Source organism: Schistosoma haematobium, chromosome 2, assembly GCF_000699445.3.
Source record: "Schistosoma haematobium chromosome 2, whole genome shotgun sequence".
NCBI lineage: Eukaryota > Metazoa > Platyhelminthes > Trematoda > Strigeidida > Schistosomatidae > Schistosoma > Schistosoma haematobium.
The window spans coordinates 17,689,455-17,707,029 of NC_067197.1; the positions used below are offsets into that span (position 1 = coordinate 17,689,455).

Sequence of the window (17,575 nt, forward strand, 5' to 3'; positions counted from 1 at the left end):
TTACTGAGCGTAACCGAATTCGTGCAAGGTCACAATCAAAGGAAGGAAGAATGTCTTTAGTACAGATAAACAAGCAAGTACAGTAAAACAATCACTGGTACAATTGGTTATAATAATAATTGTTTCCGTTAAACCAATCGCGTTCTCTTGATAAAAGTAGGTCACTACATAGGCTCTGGGTAATGTGATCTGCTTCATGAAGAATTCAACTTTAAGTTATTGGGTTAAGTATTGAAATCCCACTCCACGTAATTCGTCCAGTGTATTTCGTTTGTTTGTTTTTGTTTTTTCTTAATTCGGCAGAGCTGTAATTATCTCTTTTTTACCTTGAGAAGTAAATTAAATACTGATTAGGTTTACTTGTTATTTGAAATGGTATTCACTTATTTTATAGTATGTTATTATGCTAATTGTTTGTCATTATTTTACGTGATAGTTTTATTTCGTATATGCGCTAGCCACAGATCTCACTACTGGTTTTATAGTTTTGTCTGTTGTAACGAGGAATTATTCCATTCGAAAATATATGCTCCTGTATTTACCAATAACTTATTTCTGGAGTCAATCCCCGGATTTCTAGCGAGAAGCTGTGACTAGTGCAGTTTCATTGTGCTTAAAGTGAAGCAGTTACCCACGAATAAGATCAGAAAATGGTTGCGCAGTATCATTGGTTGATTCAAGTTGGGGATGTACACTACCGGATGCCAATTCAGTGGTTTAAATGTTAGGCTCTCGCCTCTATATCTAAATGTTCAGGGTTAACTCCCCTGAGGTGGAATCATGGATGGATACCTTTGAGCAATTCTATACTAGGACGAAACGGCTGTCCGGTGCTTTCTGGTTTCGGAAGGTCAATTTGAATTCAGTCCATGATATGAACATTGAAGTCCGAAAATAGCATCAGGTGATTCTCAATTGTCCTGTCACTTGTTATAAATCCACGATAAAATCCTCATGTCGGTGTGAAAACTGAATTATGTGTGATTGGTATTTGACATCAAAAGAAACTTCCATGTTGTCAAACATAGACCAGAGGCTGTTTGCGTTACAGATGCGATAGCATTTTTTATATCTCAAGATGTTACACCCACTTATTCATGAAGTTTACGGTTAATCTAATTCATAAAACAGTACCTATTCGTCATTTTAAGCAAACCTAATAGGTTCTAATCGCTAATAACACTAAAATCGAACAGTTGGACATATAAATATTAATAGCGACATGGAGTGGAAATTGAACGATGAAAATACAAGGTAAACAAATAGGAGTGACGAATCAAAATCATTAATTAGTACATTATGTTCAAAACTTGGCAAAAGGTAACAAATAAATGCGTCTTCAAAACGTCGGCTACTTTTAAGCTACATCACTTGAAGTTACCAACTTTTAATTGTAGGAATATATGACCAACCGTTTTTATGACTTAAAATAACTATACATTCATGGTTTTTTGATAGATTTCTAGTTTTTATCTAATAATAATTTCTCCATTCTTTCCAGCTCTATGATATCCGGCAATTAATTGCTTAGACATTATCTAGATTATTGAGATGATGGGGGAGTAATTGTAGCTGAGGACGAGGATGTTAGCATTGTCTTACCTGAGTTGGATGGTTTATTCGTGAATTTCTCTTTATCCTTCTAAATGACAACACCATAAGACCTATCTCTATACGACAAAATGCATGAATAGAGATGGGTGTTACGTTATATGACCACAGTGTGAAATGTAGAAATATAGGGTTGTGGAGATTGTCGAATTTTGCTTAAATCATGAACCAACCCAAAAGACTTAAAGAGCCGTCTCGTTTTAGTATGTGATATCCCAACCGACGAATCGGACCCACGACTTTCTGTCTCACGTGTGAACCCTTTACCTTTAAACCACCAAATCAGGACCCAACAGTTTTAATCTATAACTTCAATTAATCCACGATATTGTGCAGCCATCTTCCATTATCTTTGGTGGATAAATACTTCATACCCAACAAGATTGAGCCCCATTGGTTACGACTTCTCACTAGAACTTTGAGACGTTTCTTTCTCGTCCGTTTCGTCCTAGTATAAGCCATCATACTACTCAACTCTTTGAAATTGCATCAAAATTATCATTCTTTTCATGAATATATGATATATACGATGTTTTTCTATGAATACCTTTGTGATACAATTTTTAAGAATACATAGTTGATAGGCTTTTTTGTATTTTTTTTCAAAGATCAGTTTGTACATGTATAACACACCAGACATAAAACCTAGAAAAAATGCTATTGCTTTTTTTAAACTAATGGTTTTATATTTCACATTGTGGTTGTACAATACAACATACTTTTCTGTTGGTTTGTATGTTTGTATAGATCTGTCTCTTTTTTATTTCATTAGTTCAACTGAAATATCTCACCACTAATCAATAATATTATTACTGATTGATGATAAAATCATTGGCGTACTGATCCTATTTTCATAAGCCTGAGAATGTGCATCTACAATTAAGTTTGAATTCTCTGTGTTCAACCAAATGTATGTGTCTTTTGAGTTTGTTCCGAAACCAACTTAAACAAATCATGTAACACCTGCCATCTTAGCAACTTCTTAACAGGTATCGATTTATACTGGAACTAGTCTCTACGCTCTCAAGAAATCAATCATTTCAATTAAAATTATTACATACATCTGATTTATTTTGACAACACTCATTGATAAGTGTTTCGTCGTTGTTCTCACTCTTTATTTATGCATTGATGCATACTCATTCGCGGATGTGTTTCTGAGTAGTTTTACTTTCGTATCAAGTTAGCATTGGGGATATATCGTATTTTTTTGCGAAGTAAAAAATCATTTAGATTGGGAGAAAAACTACTTTTAACAAATAGATGTTTTTGTTATTTTAAATCTTGATTTTTCTATTCGCTACAATATATAGTTAGTTTCTTACTGTTATGGTTATGATTGTCTTGTATCTTGGCTGAATTATTTTTTCGAAAAATACAATCCGAATAGATCACATCTCTTGAAATTAATCGTAATTAACTTCCATGAGATTTCTTGAATTGACATAATTACTGTTTCCTTTAATGTATATCATAACAGTAAAGTCCTCATCGTTTTACACTGCTGCAATCATGAGAAAGGATAAACTAGCAAAAGTTCTATGCATGCTAAATGCTTAATTTTTTTCATAAAATTCTAGTCTGTCCAAATGTTAATAATTTCTTTTACAATCTGATAAATGTTTTTCAGACTGAGTATTAAAATGATGAAAAAATAGTGTTATTAGTATATTTTCTAATGATTATCAGTACAAAAGTGTATGATAATACCATGGATGTATAAAAAAACTAGTTCAAATTGACAATTTGTTTTAATTTGATGTATATCGGAAATAGTTTAGAGTAGTGTAAAACTCTCGTAAGAAAAGACCGTTGCACCATTTCGTGATGTATGCTACTTATGTAGACATAATTGGTGTATAACACCAGTCAGAAGTGTAAGGCCTGGCAGCAGAAGGTTGCGAAGGTCGAATCGAAGAGAACGGGAACAGAGAGGATTGCAATAACAAAGAAGGAACGATGAAGCTTGAGATAATTGATGAAGGATTTGCAAACGAAGTATTGATTGTATGATTTTCACAGTTTACCAATGAACTCTAATCTTGTATTAAAAAGTAGATTGATTGTCCCCTACCTGAGTTTTCGTTCACAACATTCCGTGTGTATATACTCCGGGTTCCTGAACAAATATATGTCATATGAACCCACATTCGGTTTTCAACTACTCTATTATAATGAGAAAGTATGGTTTATGGTCCACGTTTTCCAACCTCGGTCACGATTAGTTAGTTAATTATTTACCATGTGTCGTATTTTGTACAATTTGTTAATGATGTATCTTCTAGACTATGAAACGATTGATTATTTTACGTCAAATGATGACTAACATATGTATACTATTTTTCTTATCATATGATGATATCTGTTTACTGCTTTGTGTAATCTTGTATATGTTCAATATTTGCTTTTTCAACATTAAAATGTGAATGTGTGACTTTCTTTTTAAAGAAAACTAGTGATATACATTACTAGCAGCACAGTTTCCCATCTACTATGTTTAATAGCATTGTTCATAAATAAATTGATTGCTGATATGCAAACCTGTAACACCACTTTTCTTTCTGTCTATAAATTGAGCTTCGTGATGTTACATTGTTTTTATTTTTTCATAAATCAAGTATTCTACATTGAAATTATAAATTTGGATCTTGTTCTGTGTGTTTGATCTTGCTTAAATTCACAATGGATCCAATCTGGAAACTGATTATATCAATGAATGTATTTAGTTCGTTGAATTAATGTGATATTTTTTTGGATTCAATCTTTTACTCCTCTTATAATTACACTCTCTTTTGTAATGTTAATTCATTTTTTCTTCGCGAAACATATTTTGCATGGTTGATCTTTTGTACTACCATCAATACTACTTCTACTTCTACTACCCTAAAATGTATCTGAATAATCTTGTCTTATTTTGCTGATAAGATGTAACAAGTTGAACTGATACACACGTTTAACAGGTTTTACGTTATTTATGCCTGACTGATATATTCTTTAAAAAAAAAGGAATCTTACACAAAATTTATGGGGATAGTATTTCCTATCTAGTCAGCTTGGTGTATACGATCATAAAGTAATAAAAGGAAATATTTGTAGACCGAAGATCCTGGGTTCGAGTTCAGCGTGTAGGATCGTGGCTGCGTACTGCTGACAAGTCCCAAACTAGGGAAAGACGGTCGTTCGGTGCTTCCAGGTTTTTAATGGTAGTCTTACATTGATCGGTTCATAATCAATAAAAAAATTCATTTTCTGTTTCTAATCATTGTTTAATAAGAGCTAATGAAATATAATAATTCAGTTGTATTTAACTAGTAAACACTTACATTCTTTTTCTCTACAGATAATAGAAAAACTAGGATAGTCAACTTTAAAAATGTTTGTGAAATTGCATAACAATTAATCAATTTATATAATATTGTCTTTAAATATATGCCTAAATAATTGTAGTGAATATAGCCTCTTTATTAATTGATTGATTTAGAAATTATCATCGTGAGTTTTATGCTTATCATTCTATTTTTCCTCTCTATAAGATTATAGAAACATCTTAGTAATAAGATGTTTTTATTTACAGATTATAGAATAATTTACTGGATAATTGATAAGCTTTATTAATAATACTATTTATACCAGTCATATAGTTACATTTGTACACATAGAGATGTTTATTTGCATAGTATTCGATTTATTCGTTTAATAAATAGAATTCCGATTAGGCTAACATCAGATTGTAATTTTTAGTACTTTAAATAACATCTTCAAACCCTAATCTTTCCGATTACTGCTTATACTCTTACTACCTCTAATACTACGGGATTTGAATCGACAACTGCATCTGTGTGCTAATGTGGAATGGCAACTCGAACTGATGTACGTACGTACGAAGTTCTACGTTGTTACTGACTGACTGAATTTGTAGTATACAATTAGTTGTAGTTATAGTAACCAGTGATATTGAAAAAATGTATAAAGAAAAGACAGTTAGAATATGTTATTTACATGGAGTTGTCAGTTTACTTGATAACAAGGGGCTAGCTTTGTATTTAATTTGATTTGGAATGGATTGAATCATCCCGTCGTTTTTCCGTTGATTGAAATTCAATTAGTTTTAGTTGGTATATGTGAATCCTATGCAGATTGTCTCGATCTAGCCATTGTAACATGAGTTGGTATAGAATAGCAATGGAATCCAGGATACTCATCCTAAATAGGATGAAGCACGCCGACTGGATTTCACTGCTAACCGCATTCCATTTATTCTATACCAACTAGTTATGTATCTATTGAATTCTAATAAGTTGGACTGTTCACACTTATTTTACATAGAGTTCTTATATAAACTATCACTCAAACATCCGGTTATTTATTTGCTCCGAAGAAGTGGCTCGCATTAAGTCACAAAGCGCCAGAGATACAATTTCCTACTTATTGGGAAATAACAAAAAATATATTTATTTTTGTTAACATAATTAGTTTTCCTGTATCCTTGTGTAATAAAACTGAATACGTTTTGTCCGTTTGGTTTAACTTAATTTACGTACACTAAATTGTTTATTTCAGCTGTTAGTTGAAAAAAAGCACTTACAATGCAGATTGACATATCTATTGATAACTATCAATTGTGAAAACTTTTTCAGGTTACGATAATATATTAGATTAACATATTATATTCTTACTAATTTACCTACTCTTAATATCATTGAATCGGATTTACACAAGTTAAATACTATTTGGGAAGTTAAGCTAATTAATTAGAATGGAAATCTTCAGTAATGAAAATAACTAAGATTCGAAGCATCTTCAATTAATGAATCCCTTGTGAAACATATTAAAGATCATGATTTGAATAATTCAAATGTCAATTTCAAATCGACCAAAATAATATGAGTCCAATCTTAAGCATCTTGTTAGTATATTTTATTAGTTTCTATTCATTTATATTTTCCCTATTTATTTGACAATTTTCTGTCTCTTGTCACATGGTATAGATATTTGAGCCGATATTTTATTGTTCAAAATACAGCGTTCTTATGTTTGCCTGTATGTGTGTTAGTTTTAAGAACTTCTGTAACATGATGACAAACTCTACACCTTATTAATAAAGTCATTTTTGTGAATGAATGTTAGAATGACTTATTCTACTTCAACCGAGTATGTCTGAGTTCATTGTCGGTTTATTGCTGTTATTATTATTACTATTAGTAGTAGTGTTAGTATTACTATTATTAAACACATAAGAAGTAACATACTTATTTTTTATTCAAGTTATGTTGAAATTTCAGTATCCCTTTTTTCTTGTTTTCCATTTTAGTTTGTTAATACATATACATATTATGTGAAATACGTTGACAAAATGGTCTTCACATTTTTTTTTTACTTATATACGTATGTATATCTGCGAAAATAGATTGTATTAGGAAAATATTAATTTTCATATCTTTGTTTCATAAAGATTTCATCGCTTTTGTTTCTATTGTATTTATCTATTCAATTCATTTATGAAGTACGAATTCGTGTACTTAACTTCGAGTCACACTCTAAATGTAACAGGGTTACGTAAACCAATGTAGATGGGATAGAGTTCGAATCTGTGACTTATTACCCAGAATTCATACACCTTAATCACCGAGCTATCAATTCGTTTGGTTTTTTTATTTGTTACATGAAAAAAGTAGTCAGTGTTTTTTCAAGATATCAGTTACTTTACCTAAAAATATTATACAAAAATATATGTAGTTAAACTTTATACACATATGCATCCATCAATTAATTATAGGTTTTAATGATTTTAATTAATGTAACGTTCTATAGTTTTGCATCTGACCTAAAGACGTAATGTTGTAGAGTTTAACCAATAACGTTGATGTGGATGAGTAAATCTTGAAGGTAGAGAGGAATAAAGAAAACATGAGTCGACAGCTCAATAGACATAAAATGTACTTATATCTAGTACCGTACTACAATTGACTAAATGCGGTGATTGACAAGCATAAATTCAAGATTATCTGTCTTGTTATAGAAACTTGAAATGGATAGAATAACGTTTCTAATTCATTAAAAATATTAATGTGATATAAACAGTTAGTTCTTTCGTTTCAGAATATTCTCACGAAAAAATTGTATTAAATACAAGTTTAACCTTGAAAATGATGTTTTACGGTCAAATCACGTGAATTTACTCGACTGAATTATAATTGAACTTATATTCTGAAAATTGGTTGGATAATTTTCAAACCCAGTGGTTTTATGTCATCATATTTTCTTTTCGAATAGAGTTTTCTTCAGAAATCAACTTTCTATTCTATCTATGTGTTTGCCTTCATCTATCTTTGTTTGGCATAGAAATGTCCTAAAAATTTGATAAGCAGGAATGGTTAAAAAGAAACAATATGAGTTGCAAACTACTTATATAAATTTTTTTTGTATGCACTTCTTCATGAAATCAATGTCATCAAACTACTTAGACAATAAGTATGTACTCTTTTATTTTTCAGAATAAAGCCAAAATAACAACTGAGGCTGAATAATATGAATTCATTATATTTCGTGATTTCTCATTTTACCTGTTTACAACCATATATATGTATTGAAATGTAACATTTAAGGTGAGATATAATGTGGAGGAACAGATGTGAGACCATTTGGAGATCGAGTTCCAAAAAACATAGAAAGAAGGCAGATGAGGCAGTATTATCAATTGCTTCACATTACATCTTACCTCAATGTTACATTTCATTACATATATGGTTGTAAGCAGCTGATGAGGAACCACGAAATATAATAAATTCATATTATTCAGCCTCAGTTATTGTTTTGGATTTATTCGAACTCATAAAATAAAAGCAATTGCACGAAATTTCTGAAGAGATTAAGGGGGCGAGAAAAGGATAGTATAGTATGGTATAATTTTGGCTCCGATTACAGATACTAATAAAAAAACTCGATTTTCATTCCTTCGCAAAGTGTTATTGTTTTCGAAGCACTACTCAATTTCGGTGTAATCATCAACAAATGAGTAATGTTGTTGTCAGACGTAGTAATTTAATAAATCGATTGTCCTTGTTTTCATTCTGTATCATCCTTTTAAATCTTGGATTATGTTACTGCATATTTCTGACTTATTAATTTTATTCATATCTCTGATCTATATTTCCTATGATTGCTTTTTTCTACTATCCGTCTTATTCTTTCGATTTCTTTGCTCCTATTTGTGGTGAGTGAAGTTTTGCAACTTGAAGTGAAACCTATTTTTATCTGGTCATATGTTTTGTACATAACTTTGATTTTTAACGTAATTTAGGACTTCATAGCTGTTACTGATAAAACTCATACATTTTAGCTCATTAATACTTAGTTTTTCAGTGTTATTTCAGCTATTTATGCACAAACTGTTATGGAGAGGTGTTTGGTGATATGATGCGATGAGATTTTTGTTTGTTAAAATCAATCTATAGAATGTCAACCGACAAATGAACACAGTGATATGATATTCCCGAGTAATGGTTACTCGAAAGACCATATTATTGTCTATGAATGATTAGAACTCAATGGCAAGACCATTAGGCTGGTGGATAGTTCTTCATGTAATAAAATGACATACATCGTGAATACGAACATAATAAACTTGATAAAATACCATAATCTATTAAAGGAATTCAGTTTGTAGGTCAATCAATTAAGAGTTGACTGTCAGACCTCATTTTTGTGCATCGTTTCATAAATTGACAATTAATTTTTCAGCTTTTATTCAAATTACGTCAAACTGTTTAACAATGAATTCCTCTACTGAAATCTAGTTCAATGGAACTCTGTAAATCATTTTTTTCGGTTATGCATTTCCGTACATCAACAAATGTTTGAAACTGGTAAAAAAGCGTTAAACTTTGATTATTTACTTATTCCATTAATATAAATGTAGTAATTTAAACAATTTCTGTAGCTTTTCAAAGTGTTTTTTTCTTGAAAAATAAATGTGAAGTATAAATTTGTAGGATCTCATTTTTTGAGAAAAACGTTTTGTGTGATCTTATTTAAATTAATGCTAGTGTAGTTGGTAAAACTGTATTTTACTGTCTGGGCATTGAGGTTTAAGATGCTGAACCTTGGAATTTTGTTTGAGATTCAGAACACAGTGATAGACAGCGTGTATTTTATTAAAGTCTGAGTGAATACAACCAATATTTAGGCAATAAAATGGTTAAAACGGATATACACGAGAAATATTAAAGATAGCGTTGCATGATCCATACATTTTTAAGATAATCTATACGGTTTCAAATACTTAAAATCAAAGAACTAACTTGATAAATATTCATGCATACTTGGAATTTACTTACTCGATTTTTTATCATTACTCCTATCCTTTAACACTTTCTACTAACTGTAATTTTTAAACCATACTCTAACTCCTAATCCGAACCAAAACTCATAGACTTTCTGTTTTTTGCATTAAGATGTTGATTTATATCACCAGGATTTTTATTGTTTAAAAGTCGGCATTTCTCTCCCAAGGTTACTTTACTAGTCTTTACAGACTACTTCAATGCTGTAATTTAATTGTGTAATGGTAACGTTCAAACTTTCAGCTTAGCTTTGTGAATCGTTAAGTGTACGCTCATCATTAAACTATCCATCCATTGTATTGCACATTTAAGAACACGAATTATATTGTTTTTTCTCTGTGGATTCTTTAGGATTAGTAACTCTTAAATAAAAACTGAAAGATTTTGTGTAGTACCGATTCTTAATTGTTCACAAGGATATATTACAAAAAACTAATCTAAGCAGTAAAAGTGAAAAGTTAGTTCTAAATTTAAATTCATGAAATCTACAACCCTTCATATACATTGAGTATATATATTAGTTAATGCACTATTCACCATTCGTTTGTATACACTGAGTTCAATATTTTGTGAAGTTATCTTTTTTAAACTTGAATGAAAGTTTGTATAGCAATTAATATATTTTTTATTCTACAAATATTTTATTTTATAAATTTTTTCCATTTTTTCCCTATTAATAGATCTATGGAATTGCTTTCAGTCCAATGGGACAATTTTTTGTTACAGTTGGTGTACGTTATGTTCGTTTTTGGTATTTAGAAAATAAACGCAGTAAAGTAAGTGTTTTTGTCATTTTGTCCACTATATATACTTTCATATAAATTGCTTAACAGTGGCAATATTCAAAAAAATAATTGTCAGTTGAACGTAAATAATCAGAAGTAAAATGGCATTTTTCGAAGAACTTTATTTTAAGAATCGTTATTACGATGTTACCTTTTAATGAATCTCAATGGTTTAATTGATTAACTAATGTACCAAGCATAGATTTATGTATTGAGTGTTCAGCTACTTTTTAATTAGAGATTGCCGGTTATCTAAGCCCCGAACTAGGTAGTTGTAGATTCGTACGTGTAACCTACCTGATGGAAAGCTATAAATTTTTGTCATTAAACTACCGTTTCACTTAAACATTTCGGTGATCTTTCATGATGATTCATTTCTTAAAAAAGTTAATATTTTAAATCAACTTAGCTTATTAACTTGTATTTAAGTGGTGAGAAAGCAACAATATTTAATTAATTCATTGTAGTCTACAAATATCGCGGACCTCGTTTTATTTCACATTCGTAAAGGGAACTAATCACACGAAAAATATTGATTTACTAATTACATAATTATGGATTTTTTTCTGAATTATTGAAAACACTCCTCATTCACTGACATTACATGAATACTGATCTCTCTGAAGAGTCCAAATTACTATTAATTGGAAGTAGGAACGTTCTTAGAAATTCATGCTTTTTATGCTTGAATAGATCGATTCCTGAGTGCAGAGCTGTGGACGTGCAGTACTAAGGAGTCCCATAGTAGGACGAGATGGCTGTTCAGTTCTTTCGGAATTTCAACTCATGATCTAGCTAAGAATCAGTTCGTAATTTGAACGGTGAAAATTCTACGTGCGCCACAAATCCCATGCATTGACATAATAATTGTGTCTCTAAGTGTTTTGACGAGTTCTTCAGCTTTCTGTCATTCTGATAATGTCTCATCGACATCATTACGACTAAAATAGTTGATTTTTCCCGGTTTATTTCATTAAAATGAATTTATTACAATTGAAGGTATCATCACCAAGGTTTGATTTGATAATTTCGAATAAATTGAGCATTGGGTTGATTGTTATAAATAAAAATAATATATTTGTAATATCCCAATGAGTAGAAAATTAGATTTTCTGACGTTTTGTGACTTAGTGTAAGTCACTTCTTCAGAGAATAAATAACCAAATTCTTATACATAATATGTTGATGGAAATGGGTTATCCACAAGGTTTCCTGAAGAAATACTTGCATGTAACAAACAAGAAAATGGGGACATCAACAGCTAGTAAGAAACCCCTCTTTCTGAAACTGGAATTCAATGGAGATGTCGCTGGTGATATGCTACATGATAGACTGACTAGAGCAGTTATGAGAACGTTTAATGCAGCTAACATCTGTCTATTGTACTCGACCCAAGTCTTTGCGTTCATAAGAAATTTTTGACACCTTTATTTCCCCTCGACCCTATCAACTGATTTTATTTATTATTATATTCCATACTTTTTCGTTTGTTTTTCTTCACCCTCTTCCACCCTTTTCTTTTCTCAAATATACGCTTCACGGTCCAATAATCTGGACGCTTATTACATAATCTTATGATTTTTTTTGGAATGTGATTTCAGTGTCTATATTTTCTAATCATTGACTTTTTTCCCATTACTAAACATTGATTCAAGTCTTTATTATTCTTATAGCAACTAGTACGCCTGTCATCGCACTACCGATTTGTACCTTTCACTTATTATGTTAATTTATGCAATCTATTCCACTGTTATCATTGACTTCAGATTAGACAAAAACACTAGTCTCCATCACGATGATCATATGGTACTTTAAAATTTTTGGGCTGGAATTCGAACATCTCTATTTGTTATTAATATGCGTATGTCGTAGCAATATATTGTTTAACTAAACATAATGTCTTCATTAAACGGGTATTACACCAAATGAAGTGAAATGTGAGGTGATATGTACGAAGTTAGGGTAAGTCAACACTCATTATAATCGTAGCAACAATACAAACATTAAGTATACGATTGTTCTGCACTTTTCTTTACCTTTATTTTTTCATTCTAACTGATAGATTCGTGAAACTCTACCACTTCATGGGAGAAATGCTATCTTAGGCGATATGTTCAACAGTGTATTTACTGATGTATGCTGTGTTAATTCGTCGTCGTCGTTGTCTTCTTCTTCGCCTACTTTGTCTTCCTCTAATCCCGGTTCTACTCAAATTCATTCTGCTAAATTGAAGTCTACAGCAGGAGGCGAAGGAAAAGATCGTGAAGATGTAACAAATAATAACAGTGGTAAAATTGCATCAGCATCATCATCACCGTCTCCAGGTATCGGCTCTACAACAACATCAACCACAACATCTAATACTTTGACATTAGTCGTAAATACAGCTGGTCGTTTAATACAATTTAATGGTCAAAGAGATCTAGACAAATGGGTTGATTTAAAAGTGAGTTATTGAATTGTTCATCGTTATCTCTCTCTTTCTATGTGTGTTTATCTACCTATCTTTATTTTATACTTGTCTACTGCGTACATTGTTCTTTTTAAATCATTCATCCAATGTATGTTTAGAGATTTAATTAAATTATCAGTTAATACGTATAAAATACACCAATGAATTTATTTTTATGCTTTATTGATGAATATTTGTAGATGACGTCAGTTGATTCCTTTTTTTTTAATAACAAAATTAACACTTCATCCTTTGTTTCTTTTATGTATACTTATAGTTTGTTTTAATTTTATCGACTAGATCTGAATGATAATCATTTTAATCAGTGTAGCATTCATACTATTATTCCCCAGGGTAACCAATGAACACTTTTTCAATTAATTTATAAAACTTTGTCATTCATGTTATATCATTGTTTATCCAATGTACAATTAACAAATGACTGTAACTGTAACTTTTTTTTTATATTTTCACTACATTCAATAGTCAATAATATATGCAACTTATTTCTTTATAACATTCAATGAATGGTACAAACTATTGATTTGTATCTGTTTGTTACTAATGTGTTTTATGTTCTTTTTAAGCTTAATCAATATTAATTGCCAATCATTTAAAATTAATGTATATTTGTTTAGTTTAAGGGTGATTTTTGTTAAGAATTGACGTCAACTAAAAAAAAAACTGTTGATAGTTAGAAACCGTTCAGTAATATCCTATACGTTGTCATGCGAAGTTGAAAATCGATGACCAAATGTCAAACCGCTAGATTAGAATTTAATAGACTAAGTTTTCTAGTTTATTCTCTTTGGAATGTGGTACAATTTGCATCCAATGTATATATATGACTCATTCTATAGCAACCTCCAATTGATTAATACAATACAGACCACTATCCTGTGTGTTGAATGTGTACTACTACTAGGACTGCCGAATTAGGATCAAACATCTTCGTTCATTCTTTAATTGACAACAGGTGGTAATGGAATTTACCTTCAAGGTTTAGTACTAATATTAAAAAGGACGTTCAACCAATAAAAAAATGTATACTTTAAGTAATATGAAGCCGCTACTTCTATTGAATCCCATATCCTATTCAGTTATACAAGGTTTCTTAACTATTTCTGTATATTTCGTCTAATCTTTATTGTATTGAAGTTGGAAGTCAGTCATTTACATCAATGATAAGTGTTACTAATCCCACTGGATTCGTTCTACAAAATAGTCTATTTCCAGAGAAATTTTTTCACATAATAAGCAAAGATGGTTGGTGGCTGGCAGTGAAATCCAGGATGCGCGTTTCGTCCTTTTCAAGACTCGTCAGCTGGATGTACCTGCATCCACCTCGGAGAACGAAACTCCATCAAAATCATTCACCTGAGCTACAAATCTTTACCATTTCAAGACTGGTGAATGTAATTTATATCTTTGTATTATGCAACTTTTAACTTGTATATCTGTTCGTACATGATAAAGACTATCGATTTTTTCCTTTTCAAACTAACACAGATTATGATTATAACATTTAGAAATTGTGTACAATCTCTGATAAATCTGGCTTCTTACTCGACTTTATTTTGTGTGTGTTTCTTAAACTAATCCTTTTATTATAAGCAAATATGGGCGTAAGGTGATATCGAGGCGATCCTCATAGAATGCACATATGCCAATAAAAGGTTGATCGATTGCAGATTCAAACAAACAATACCAAGTGAATCTAACCCTTTTGTTACGTATTCGCATATAAACGTTTAACGTAAAATATTTTGGAGGATGTATAAATTTCACACAAATTGGTTCAGCAGACTACATGTATGAAACAAAGAGATTGTAAGCTGTTTATTATGCGTCGTGGTGTGGATTATTGTAACGACCAATCCTATTGTATGTGCATTTATTTGTCTGTTAATTCAAAATGTGGGTGATGTGGATTAATGGGGACCATCAATCGTTGACTCAGTTTATCTAAAGAGGATACAATTATCATGAAAAATCGATAAACAGACAGACAACTACATTCATACATAAACAAATATGTAAATAGGTAAAAAGATTACCAATTAATTAAATTGAATTATAAGATTAAAACGGGCACATATTTGCTAGTTCAAAAAAGAACAGATTTACGTAAGGCTGTTAAAAAACTGTCATTTTCAATAAAATTAAATCATAACTTCACTGATGTATATCCTAATTAAATTGGATACGGTAATAGAATAGTTATAAACTAGAGAGCCTAAAGAAACAAAAGATTGATGACAATCGTCCTCTCGTATTTCCTGTATTTTTTAAATATTCTATCGGAAGCTTTGAAAAATCTATTGAAACTTAACTTTTTCAGCCATCATTTTGTCACAGGCTGATTTCCATACATTGCAGTCTAGGTTTATGTCATTATTTGATTGTCTTATTTTTTTTATTTTCTTTCTTAGACTTCTAGAGCAAACTGTATTTCAACAAGTGGTTCATGGTTAACTGTTGGTTGTACCACCGGTGTTTGTCTATTATTTGAAGCTGAAAGTTTGCAATTTATAGCTAAACTTCCTTTACCTCATTCGTTGGGTTCCAGTTTACATGTAAGTTGTGCTGTCTTCCTGATGCACAGTAATATTTTCTTTTTTTTTAACAGAAAATATGTATATATTGATTTTGTTGTAAAATGTGATGTCTGTCCGATCGTTTGAGGTTGTGAGAATTATACAATATCAGAAAGGGGGTTGTGGAGATTGTGGTAATTTTGATAGTCGAATTTATGAATCGATGTAATCTAGATCATCGTTGAAAACCTGGAAGCACTGGATGACCGTTCCGCCCTAATATGAGACTTCCTAGCATTGCACATTCACGATCCCGCACATGGGACTCGAACCCAGGACCTTCCGTCTCGCACGCGAATGCTTAACCTCTAGACCACTGAGCGGGCATCCAACGGTGTTAATATCTAACTTGAGTCGACCCATGATCTTGAGCAACCCTTCATCCATTGTTTGAAGTGGATAACTGTCTCCACCTAAGGAGTCCCATACTAAGACGAAACAGCCTTCCAGTGTTTCCGGGTTTTCAATGGTGGTCTAGCTTAGATCAACTCATGAATTCAAATATTAAAATTATATAATGGACTAATAGAAAATAATCGGTATAGCGGTTCTGCATGAACAATACGAAAATATCAATAAAAGCTTCTGGAATTCATCTTCCATGTATTTGTTGCCTTTATTTTAGGTATATGTTCTCACCATTAATTTTGCATTTCATTCTTTACATATTTTCATGATATTCTTCAATATTTACTTACTCGCTTTTGTACATCTTCCTGTTTCCATGCCAATCCTGTATGCGTATTAAACTAAATAATATAATCTGTTTTTATTGGAAAAAAAATGCGATACTATTTTTATTACGGAATGAAATTGGAAAAACTATCAATTTAAACAAATCTTACCTGATTACATGATGGATATATTCTTTTCTTATTATTATAATTTAATTACATAATTTATTCAAAGTTACTAAAATCTTCACAGTTCTTCCTGGTTAGACTGAATGTTTACAAAGTTTCCTGTTTATAAACACTTTGTTGAGGAATTCTTGTGGTATTTTAGCAGTGGAATTAATTTACAAGCAATTTTGATTGTATATTAATCTCACTGTAGTTTGTGAACGCATTTATATTCTTTTCTTACGTTGGCTCTACATGTTCAGTTGAACTTGAATTATTATCGTTATTATTATTATGGTTATTAATGAAGAGAGTTTCCTTCTCTATCTAACTATAGTTCCTTTCTGTCGTTGTCAGTGATCATGCAGCTTCGGCAACCTTTTTCTCAGATCCATCTTTGTAGATATGTGAAATCGCTGTTCCAATTCCATAATTTGACGCATCTACTGCGACCACAATAGGAAGGACTCGATCATAGTGCGTAAGTAGAAGGTTTGACGGTAGGAGCTGTTTTAGTTTTAGAGTCCTTCTTAACATCCTGTTGATCAGATGCATTTGATATTCTTTGTTAGTAAACAATTCAACGGGGCACGCAGACGATGCAGGTCTAGAGGGAAAACATATTAATGGTTAACCATCTCCAAGAAGGAACTTAAGTTTGATATATCTATCGTGGATGCATGATCTTGATAGCCTCGACGTTTTCTGGATCAGGTTTTCTTCCATTTTTGTCGACTATGAATCTCTAATAGCACACTTGCTCCATGTATAAATCACATCATAGGAAAGGTCTCTCAGATTCTTGGGAAGAATGAAGTTGGTGTAGCGTTCATCTTCAACTGTGCATGACCCAGCAAATGAATTGAAATCAAAAGGGGCTTACAGATGATTCATTCAAATCCCACGTCAACTACATTAATTCTATCTACGAATTTGATTTTGGTGG

The 17,575-nt window shown here is 31.3% G+C and overlaps 1 protein-coding gene across 1 annotated transcript in view; it reads left to right on the forward strand.

The window, feature by feature from the left end:
- The window catches only part of MS3_00006362 (uncharacterized protein), an 88,807-nt gene that overhangs the window by 17,259 nt on the left and 53,973 nt on the right, over window positions 1-17,575 (forward strand). The window contains exons 5-7 of the mRNA XM_051214490.1: window positions 10,634-10,729; window positions 12,801-13,184; window positions 15,623-15,766. The gene's annotated coding sequence lies outside the window, so the exon portion shown is untranslated. The remainder of the gene's footprint in view (window positions 1-10,633; window positions 10,730-12,800; window positions 13,185-15,622; window positions 15,767-17,575) is intronic.